At 43.6% G+C, this 9321-nt stretch overlaps 1 pseudogene; it reads right to left on the reverse strand.

The window, feature by feature from the left end:
• Positions 1-266: 266 nt before the first annotated feature.
• LOC127198989 (39S ribosomal protein L2, mitochondrial-like) lies at positions 267-8886 on the reverse strand (annotated as a pseudogene).
• Between the last annotated feature and the right edge of the window lie 435 nt (positions 8887-9321).

The following is a 9321-nucleotide window of genomic DNA, read 5'->3' on the forward strand; positions in this document are numbered from 1 at the left end:
CAATTGGTTTAAGACAAAACAGATGACATGGGAGAGGGGGGCACTGTAATTAGCTCCTGGGAGATACAGAACTCTGTTTATAAAATTGGATTTTGAGATCTTGCATCAATTTAGAAAGCCTCACTTTACAAATTTACAACTCAATAGTTTAAATCGAAAACAAAAGCAACACAAAGCTCATCTTTTAAAAAATATCTTTATTTTCCTTTCTTTAAAAACAAACAAACAAACAAAAACAAGGGGCATTTTATTAGAGTCCAGATGTATCAGCTTTGGGCAGCACCTGAGGGCAACTTCACGTAACTCTTCATGGGGGTCAGTGGCCGAATTTTCCAGCCGGCCCAACCCCCCCTTGCGTTGCCAGAGCCCCCTGTTAGGCCTCTTGCCCAGCCAGTGCTAACGTCCTACCTTGCCGATGACCCTCTGGTTATGATTGACGTTGGAAACTCGGCCTGCAGTAGCAGTACGTGTCTCCAACACCTGCATTTGCCTTTTAGAGGGCAGCGGGATAACGGCTGTTCCGTTCACCTTCTGAAGCAGCGTGCCACACATCCCTGCAGCTTGGGTCTACTGGGCTCCTAGGCCAGGCTCACTTTCCACATTGTTGATGCGGGTCCCCACAGGCAATGTCCCGAGCAGATGTGCATCCCCTTCCCAAGCAGCCACTGCCATCCTGCCTGTATGGTTGGAGTTGAGGATGAGGATCGTATCTCCTGCCTTCATGTTTTCTGTGGCAACGACCCAATGTTTCCGGCTGCCCCCAGCAACCAGTGCTATGCTGCAGACCTACAAGGATCGTAGCGGACAATGACAATCTTCTCCTCAAAGCATCCTGGCTTGGTTTCCTTCAACGGCCGGAACCGTAGACAGCCGATCATTCGATAATTCTGTTTGTGGCCCCCACCAATACCATGGACTTGGATGCGACCTGTATGGTCTCGACCCCCAGACTTCCTCATCTTCACCGGTGATCTTTAGTTTTCTATAATGTCTGCTCTGGAGTTCACGCAGGCTCCTTGTGGCTACAAGATGAAAGAAGGATCGCAATGCCTGATCAGCCTCTCTCACTACCTTCCTGTAGCCCTCTCTCAGACCCTCGCCACTCAGGCTAACACCAAAGGGAATTTCCGACCCTTCAGTCCGTGTGATCCTTCACTAGACTCTAATTTTCTAAGGAACGAGTTGTGTGGCTGTGAGAGTCACTGAGCTGCACATGTGCCATTGACTCAGAAGTGCAGAGTCCTTCCAGATAAAAAGGTGTATTCCTCTCACACATCCTATGACCATTGTGAGCCCCAAAGCCTAACTTCCCAAATCTTCACTTTAAGGGGCTGCTCAAACCACCATCAATTCTGGGATATTCCTATATGTGATCTGAGGCCTCCTGGGTTTTCTGGGGTCACAGGGCAAAGCGCAGAGGATCAAGAAATACATTCTAAAATGCACATATGCCTCTGGACAAGGCATTAGGATTCATCAGAGACCACAGATTCCAAACAAAGGGAAACTACGAAGGTTCATTCTGAAACCTCTGCTGTCTTAGCCCAGAGCTGAAGCAGATGTCTGAGGTTGCCCTTATCTTATTTATAGTGACACATGAGATATTCTTCACCTCAGGCCTATTTCATCTGTGATCTCATAACCAAACTTATCTTCTGCGGTCAGAGAGGCCTCTCCAGGGGTTCCCGGGCTTCTCTGCAGAGCTTTCTAGAACATCACACAGGCCCCTCTTTGAATTAGCCTGGGATCTGGGTAATCTTTCTAAACCCTCCTGCTCATCACAGAATTAACTGGAAAAACTGAACGTCACTGCCCACTAAGCTGATTAAAACATACTGCCTTTAAATCGGTTTAGAAGAAAGAGTCATGGCAGAAATGCATTTCTTGCTTGGTTCCCTTCCTACCTCACCCCCTCTCTTTCCTTCCTTACCCTTCCTTCCTCCTTCCCTTCTTCCCTCCCTTCCTGCATTCTTCCTTCCTTCTTTCTCTTGGTGCAGGATATTGAACCCAGAGCCTCATATGATCTAAGCACACACTCTACTACCACTGGCCTATACCCCAGCTTTGCATGTAATGTTACCAAGAAACTTTTAAAGGATTTAATATTAAAAGCCTGTTTTGGAGTTTCTATGAGGACTTTCTTTCACTATACTATGGGCATCTTTGCATGTCCTAAAAGTGTGGGGAATATGTTTTTTGTGTTCTAGCTTATACCTGTCTCTAAACAGGGTGAAAGAAGTGTGGTAGTTTCTATATGTAGATTATTATCATCACCATCATCATCACCATCATCATCACCATCATCATCATCATCATCATCATCACCATCATCATCACCATCATCATCACCATCATCATCACCATCATCACCACCATCATCATCATCATCATCACCATCATCACCATCATCATCACCATCATCATCATCATCATCATCATCATCATCATCCTGCCTCCTTTCCTTCTTGTTATTTTACTTAGAGTTCCAGTACAGGCAGACATCTGGTTGTTCTCAGATATTTAATTATTGAAAACCCAAATGCTATTGTGAACGCTTCTACAATAACTTTAGTCTTAAAATAATTTGAACATTGAAAGAGAAAACAAAACTCACAACGAGAAAGGCTTTCCCCACATGTTCTATTGGACTACACTTCCCTGAGGAAGAAGAGAAAAGGCAGTGGGTAAACATTAAGAGCATTTTTGCTCTTAAGAGAGAAACAGCAATCCCTGTGGAATGAGCTCCGCGGGGAACTTGGCCTCGTGCAGCTTTCCTGTGTCCTGAGCTGGCAAGTACGAAACGCTCTACATGGTGAACAGTAACATTTCTCCTCTTGTTCAGTTGGCAGGCTGCAATCCAGAAGGAACCGCTTTCGTTGGTCACTTTTGTCTCTCAGAGGTCTGAGAGATCCTCTGCAACCTAGTTATCAAAAATGTCCAGAGACATCTGGTATAGGAGGAATTTCCCCCACATGATTTAAAATGTTGAAAATAATAACAGTTCAATAACCCTGCTTTGTTTGTAGCTAAATGAGTTTGACGGATGAGAGAGTAAAGAATATCTCTATTTAAAGAAGACATTCACCCTAGGTGAATGGACGAAAGAAGAACACTATGAAAAGTATTAGGAAAATAACACATTGTCCAAACACTTTGTAGATGGTTCAGAAATGTGGCAATGCATGCCAGATACACAATTAGGAGAAAAACCAAAGCCTTATATGTCCTGGATGTCAGAGCCATGCCTGCCCCACAGTGCAGCAAGAGGATGTATAGTAACTCTGTAGCAGGCACAGCAGACAATAGAGACACAAGATCAGATATGGACCGATCCAGTGTGAATCTAACAAACTCCAAATGGACTTGCCTTTGTCTGTTTTCTCCCACTTCCACAGCACATCTGGCACTGAGTAATTTTGATGGGAAAAAAATCTCCCCAAGTTCAACAGGCAAAAAACAATCAGTCAAGAAACTGGCAAAAGGTTTCAAAAGATGTTTCCTGGAGAAAGAGTAAGCAAGTGACAAGCGTGTGAAAGACATTCGGTGTGTAGGTCGGTCACCAGGGCCTGGGTTTGGGGACCCCAGAGAGACATTTGTTCAAAGGATGCATTTTCAGTTAGAGAAATGAAAACTCTCAAGAAAGCTGTTGTGTATGAATACAACTTATCACAACAACTTATGTGGTTGCAATTTACTGAGAAAACAGATCATAAGTGTTCTCATGAGGGAGAACCAATGTGCATCTGGGATGATGTATTGATTAGCCCGGCCAAGCCACAACAGAACACATCTGTTGTATATGGAACATCATACCATTCGTGATTATGTTGTGGATTTCCATTTGTCAGTTAAACAATGTAAGTTAGCAAATGCCCACCATAAAAAGAGAGGGAAAGAAAGAAGGAGAGAAGGGGAGAAGGAAGGAAGGAAGGAAGGAAGGAAGGAAGGAAGGAAGGAAGGAAGGAAGGAAGGCCCGTTATCGCCATCACTTCCTAGAGGAAAGAAACCAAAGACAGCAGTAAAGTCATTGTTTTGTCTACATACTAAAGAAATGGAAACACCAATGGCTATCAGAACCAGGGAGGAAAACATGTGATTTAAACCCTGCTGGTAGAAAGGTGAAGTTGCGCAGAAAAACAACCCTCAGCAATACATTTTAAAAGTTAGTAACCTTGTGGCTGGAGAGATGGCTCAGTAGTTGAGAGCACTGTTTGCTCTTGCACAGAACCTAGGTTCAGTTCCCAGGATCCACATGGTGGCTCACAGCCATCTGTGACTCCAGTTCCAGAGGATTTGAATCCCTCTCCTGACCTCCTTGGGTATCAGGCATTCATGTGGTGCAGAGGCATACATGCATGCAAGATGCCCACACCAATAAAGTTTAAAATATAATATTTTTAAAGATGTATTTATTTATTATTTATACAGTATTCTGCTTGTATGTGTGCCTGCAAGCCAGAAGAGGGCATCAGATCTCATTATAGATGGTTGTGAGCCACCATGTGGTTGCTGGGACTTGAACTCAGGACCTTTGGAAAAACAGCCAGTGCTCTTAACCTCTGAGCCATCTCTCCAGCCCATAGAATATAATATATTTTAAGAGTTGGTCTTAAACTCAGTCCCCAAATGTAAAAGTCCATTTGAGCTGTGCAGGAGCACATGGGTCACAGGACACCTGTATTCAAATTATATTAAAGGTAATCAGTTTATGATGCTGGGGAATGGTTCAATTGTTAAGGTGCTTGGTCAGCAAGCATGAGAACCTGAGTTTATACCCATAAATGCCTGAGCCAGGGCAGCAGTAACAGGAGGATCCCTGGGGTTTATTGGGCTGTCATTCTAACCGAATCCGTGAGCTTCAGGTTCAGTCACAAACAGAGTAGAGAGTGATTGAAGAAGATGCCTAACACTGATCTCTGCCCTCCACACACATGTGCTCTGAAATGCACACAGGCAAATGCACACTCACATGTGTGCTCGTGTGTGCACATGGTAATGACAGCTGAAGTCCCTTTATTGGAGCAAATCAACAAACTCTTGTCACCCTATTTTCAGCTAGTGACCAAGAAAATGCTTTTCCCCTCTCATCTCCACTTTCTAGCAGAAAAATTAGTTGGAAGAATTAGTGGTCACGTGGTAAGGAAAATAAGCTTTGATGTCTTTCCTTATGGGTGCACCAGTACTCCCAATGGCTGTCATAATGTCACCTGAAAGGACTTGGGACAGCACAGCATCACAGAGTGTCCACATGACACCTTCACATCTATGGCATTACTAACTGGCCCCGACTCCGTGAAACAGCAAGTACCATAATGATTTTGTTTACAGGGCTGCAGGACACTAGAGAGAGAAAGAAGCTGTGGGTGTTCAGGGGTTACTATGTCTGTGAACTTCCTTGGAATCTGGCACCCAGAAGAAGGGCTGGGATATTTTTCCTTGAAATAAGAGTAAAGGGGCTGGAGCTTCAGATACTGGCCCTGAAGAGAGGCGCAGGCTGTCAGGACTCCCTTTGAATTAAGAAGACAATACATTTATTTGAAAACGCTCTTCTGATCTATTTACCAAGTAATCCGTAAGGCAGACACTTACATCTCATTTGGGCCCGTGGTGAATAGTGTATGGAGATATGTAAGTAAAAGTTATTAACAGGAGACTCGGTTGTAACCAGTGTTCTACTGTCTTGTAGGTTCTTCTTTCTTCCACCCTTCTCCACCTGCTTTCTTCTACCCTTTCAATCCCCTAACATTAGACAGGAGAGAGAGAGAGAGAAAAAGATAGATGTTGGAAGGACCCAGCTGTTTGAGGTTGCAGTCATCCCAGTCCAGATAGCCTTTCTGAGCTCAGCATTAGGTGTAGGACTCCCTCTCCCCAGTGGGACCTCCTACTCTCTGCCTGACTCCGTCTTTAGAGTATCTTTAGACATAGATGCCCCTCACCACACTTGATATATGGCCCTTGACACAGCTCCCTGCCAGCTCTTCTCTCCCTGCACCTATAGGATAATTAGGTACTGTGTTCCTGCCCATATGATAGGAGCATGCTGCCAAATTCAAAACAAGCATCCTTAAAGTGTCTGTATCAATTATTTACATCTATCCCAGAAACCCCCTATTCACTCCCCAAGGACTATGGCCTTTGTTCTCTCCAAGTAAAGTTGAACTAGCTCCCTAAAGTGTTTCCCAGAGTGTTTGATGTCTGTCCTACTCAAAGCCTTCCAAGCTCTGCACCACACCTTCTGCTCTTTCTGCCTTTGCGGGTTGGTGGCCAACAGCCGCCCCCCCCCCAGGGAGAAGAGGAAGCAAAGATAGAGGGAAAAGGTGGCAATGATATTGTGAGACCACTTCCTACTGGTTAGGGGCATCAAGTTCCTTGGGACAAGTTTGATCTTTGCCATCAGGGTTTCTAACTGCTTGTTGTTTCTTCTTTGCACATGACTACTTAACAAACTGAGACCAACAACAATCAACAACCAACCAGCAATCAACGAACAACCCCCTTGAATCATCATCAAGCATCAACCCTGCCTCTCAGAGCTCTAGCATTTATATACCCTCTGAGAAGTCCCCAGAATTCCAAACATCACACAATTGCAGAAACTATCTGCAGCTGGAAAAATCATGCCTCTGCTAGAGCAAGAGGAAAATCATAGCCAGCTGCTGCAAAGGAGCCCCACGTCTCCACTCCTGGGATTAAAACAAAAACCATTCCTATGATATTTCTGTGTTTTTTTAAGAGACCAAAATTCCAAAATTGTCATTATAATGGATAGGTATAGCACACAGTAGACATGCATATTGTATAGTAGATGGGTATAATGCATAGCGGGCAGGTATAGTGTATAGCCTTGGGCAAACTTTAACAGGAAAAGACATGACACATTCCCCAAAGTTCTGAAGTAAAATCTTGCCTTTTGTTACTTATAGATTCTATGTTCTTTTGTTTGTTTTCTTTTCTTTTGTCAAGACAGAGTTTCTCTGTGTAACCTCAGCTACCCTGGACTCACTTAATAGACAAGATTGGCCTCAAACTCAGAGATCTGCCTGCCTCTGTCTTGCCGAATGCTGGGATTCAAGGTGGTTGTCACCACACCTGACTTAATGCTATATTCTTTTAAAGCTGGGTACACAAGGTAGCTTTATATAAAGGATATGCCACATATAGCATGTACAGACACACACACATATTCTGTATGTGTGTGCATGTATGTTTGTGTGTGTACACATGCCTGTGTATTTGCGTGTGTGTGTGCATCTGTGCGTGAACATGTGCCCTTGTGTACAAGTGTGTGTGTGTTGGGGGGAGGAATGATATGCTCATGTGATACTAAAGGAAAATTTGGGGATATGGACTTGTTTCTTCATGGTTTCTGGGGATCAAACTCAGGCTGTTGTGTCTACACAGCGGGAACTTCCACCCACTCAGCCATCTCACCTGCTCAGTGCTCAAAAATATTCTAATCTCCACAGTGAAGTGAAGTGTAATGAACAAGAGCAGAGCGGATGAGCAGAGAGACCAGGCAGGGTGGCCTTGGGGAATTTATCCACAGGGAAAAGTAACTGCATGAGGGGATGAAGATAGTTCAGGTGCCGAGAGTCCTCACCATGAGATCATGAGGGCTGCAGCTCAGATCCCAGCTCCTTCACAAAGTAGGGGAGCCACATATGTCTGTAACCCAGCTCCAACAGGGCCAGAGACAGGAGTATTACTGGGGCTTGCTGTCTGTCAGCCTAGCTGAGAAAACTAAAGCCCCAAGTTCACTGAGAGACCCTGCCTCAAAGGAGTAATTGGAAAATGATAGCGAAGAGCATCCATTGCTCTCTAGCATACAGAGGTATCCCTGGGCACACACATAAGCATATACTCAAGTAAATTAATAAACAGAACTTTTAAAAAGGGGACCAAGATCAATGAGAAAAAAGGGGACCAAGATCAATGAGAAAAAGATAAAAGAACACGTACACTGTCAGAAGCTGTGGGCAAGTGGTTTATGAGGGAAAAACTCAGGTTGTCAGTAATATGACCCCTGTGTTAAAATGGACATTCGATATTCAGTTAGTTTTGTGAAATCATGCTATTACTTGAAGTTGTTTTTCTGTTTACTGTCTAATGAATCTTTTATTTTCATATGCCAATTCCAAAATATAACTTAATCCTATAAAGGGTTAAACTAATCTTAACTTAAGCCTGGTCTTCTAATCTCATCACTAATAATGAGAATAACTTTATTGATAAACTGAGGGTGTTAGATGGCAACCAGCATTGCCAGCATCTAATATAATTTTAATAGCAATCTTTGGAGCACACCGTGTCCAGCCTCAGGTGAGATTTAAAGCACACAGCATGGTGATTGATGGTGCACGGTCTTAACCAATAATTATGTGCCTCTAATTTACAAATCGATCTTAGATTAATCAGGACCCCAATCATTTGACCATTTGTCTCCCTGTCATTTGAACAGTTTGAACACTAGTTCAAGTACAAAGAGAAACACGTGGTCTCTGGAAGTAATGAAACATGGACAAACTCAGTATGAAAGCCATGAAAAGGCTTGGTAGGTGGTCAATGGATTCATTTCATGGTGCAATGACAGACAATTTAGAGATGGATCCCCCTCCATCTCCCAGTTCCCCATTGTTTGGGAAAAGATGGGCTAAGAGCTGATATCCATGGGAAGGGTAATATCAAGTTTGAAACACCCTGTGGCCAGGAGCCTATTTAAAGACACAGGCAGCTCACAGGACACCCAGAGAAACAAGCCAGCAAGCCAAACAAGGAGCACAGACCTGAGCATCCAGACTCTGGCTCCTGGTTGACCTGTGAGCGCATGTCAGCAGCAGCCAGGACCACAGGAATGTCTGTGGTGATTGCTGACCCAAGACCGGACATAGTTAAGCCTTAAATCTTCCTTTTCTCCTTTTAAAATAAATAACACATTGTATTAAAATTGGCAAAAGAGGAAATTATGGAGAGAAGAAAAAAATATAAAACTTAGATTTAAATGGTTTTATTTATTTATTTATTTATTTATTTATTTTTGAGAATCTTGTGGTAAAAATTGAGGAAATCCTCCAGGGCAATGTGAATCCCGTGAGGACTTCAAGAGTCCTGGCCTGTGTTCTGACCTGTGGCAGAGCTGGCATGCAGAGACACTGAACATTTGCTTAACCAATCAATCAAGTGACAAAGGAACTGGTGTGGTCAGATCAGGATGTTCAGTGTCGTTCTATTTTGTTTCTTATATATTAATCTACGCAACTGTGGCTCAAAGTATGAGGCGAAGGGGATGTTTTGTACCTTGTGTTCAGTCTGATTTCAGCTTAT

Source organism: Acomys russatus, chromosome 15 (genome assembly GCF_903995435.1).
Source record: "Acomys russatus chromosome 15, mAcoRus1.1, whole genome shotgun sequence".
In the NCBI taxonomy this organism is placed as follows: domain Eukaryota; kingdom Metazoa; phylum Chordata; class Mammalia; order Rodentia; family Muridae; genus Acomys; species Acomys russatus.